Source organism: Montipora foliosa, chromosome 8 (genome assembly GCF_036669935.1).
Source record: "Montipora foliosa isolate CH-2021 chromosome 8, ASM3666993v2, whole genome shotgun sequence".
In the NCBI taxonomy this organism is placed as follows: Eukaryota; Metazoa; Cnidaria; class Anthozoa; order Scleractinia; family Acroporidae; genus Montipora; species Montipora foliosa.
In genome coordinates this window covers 23,155,621-23,157,263 of record NC_090876.1, presented here as the reverse complement: position 1 = coordinate 23,157,263, position 1,643 = coordinate 23,155,621, and positions in this window count along the sequence as shown.

Genomic DNA, 1,643 nt, shown 5'->3' with positions numbered 1-1,643 from the left:
TGCCATCATGGCCATCAGGGAATCGTATCTCTTGCCTTCCATTTCTTGTTGTGTCTTCTTTATTTCAATTTCATGCTCTCGTAATTTTGCTTCTTGCTTCGACTTTTCCTTTAGGTAGCGAACTACTTCTGACCCGGATCTTCTTGTTTTATTCTTCAAAAGGCAATGATGTTGCATCATCTTGCTCGTTATTTACAAGCTTCCTCTTCTTTGTTTCTCCAAGGTTCTCCATTGCAGTTTTTCTTATTTCCTGGGCTTTAGACTTACTCTGTTCAGTTTTTCTTTTAGCTTCGTTTCCCTCTTCTTCGCTTAAGTCATCTTGTTCAATAAGCTCTTCCAGAAGCACCTCGAGTTCGGTCTGCTCCACTTTGATACCACTCGCTCTTTCTTCGGTGCTTAACTTTTTCCTATACTTGGACGAGATTATTCCATAGCGATCCCGTACGGCATGTTTGGACACTGTAAATGTTTGTGTATCATAGCTACACAAAGAATCTGCGATTTGCTGCCATACTTGAGGTCACTGAACTGTTTTTTTCTTCGTAGACTTAAAGATATCACTTGCTCGAATTTCACAAGCCATGTTTTTAAGTCCAGTGCATTTCCAAACCTGTACAATATATTGAAAATATATATTTTGAGCCTTATAAGAAAGTAGCGTCTAAAAATAAACAAAAAATTTTCTAAATATCTTACCTAGACGTCTTAAAAGGTGGACGTTCCGTGCTGCCAGAGACGAACGTGATGCCATGCGCAGTATGAAATAAAATTCTCAAAGTAACTTCCGGCCGCCCTCCGTGGCTCACGAACGTGTGCTGCTTAAAATATTGATATCGAACTCGGCCTGTTTGTTGTATTCTTCATTTAAAGGCTAAAACACTTCATCATTCAAAAGGTAATAATGAGTCTCAATGGCACTTTCTTTTTTTCTTTTTTTTCTTTTTAATTTAAACATATTTCATTGGCGAAGTTTGCCCTGAGAGAAAGAGAACTTATCAAGAGGGCTCACTTCGAAATAACATTGAATTAAAAAAAAGAACATAAATGAATAATTAGTCAAAGCGGCAGCAAAACAGACAAAAAGAACATTTAAGCAATGCTAACAGGAGGAATATACACACTTAGGTACTTTTGTAAAATCTCTTCGAATCAGATATAAAAGTCTGGACATGAAAAAATAAATCATTGTATTGTTTCGGAGAAAGTAACTGTGATCCAAACAGAAAAACGGATACAATTTCTGCTTTGGACATAGAAGATCACCGGTCAGCAGATAAACAAGCAATAGAGGAGAGCAAATTAGTTCTAGGGGCAGAATAAAGTGGACATTCAAGAAAAAAATGCTTGACTGACTCGTAAAAACCACAAAAACACGCAGGGCTTTCTTTGCAACTTAAATCAAAAATATAATAGTTACGCGCGCAGGTGTCTAAGCGTAAACGAGTATGAAAAATTGCATTAAATCTATCAATAGCAAAATCAAAAGTATCGTTATAACTAGGTACATTACAAAAGGAGAGTAAAGCTTTCTTGAAAGAACCAATGGATTCGAAACAGCGTATGTCAAAACTGATGTCATTCCACAAGGTAGAAGTTGAGGGGAAAACGATCTTTTAAAACGCTCAGTGCGACTTGCAAAAACA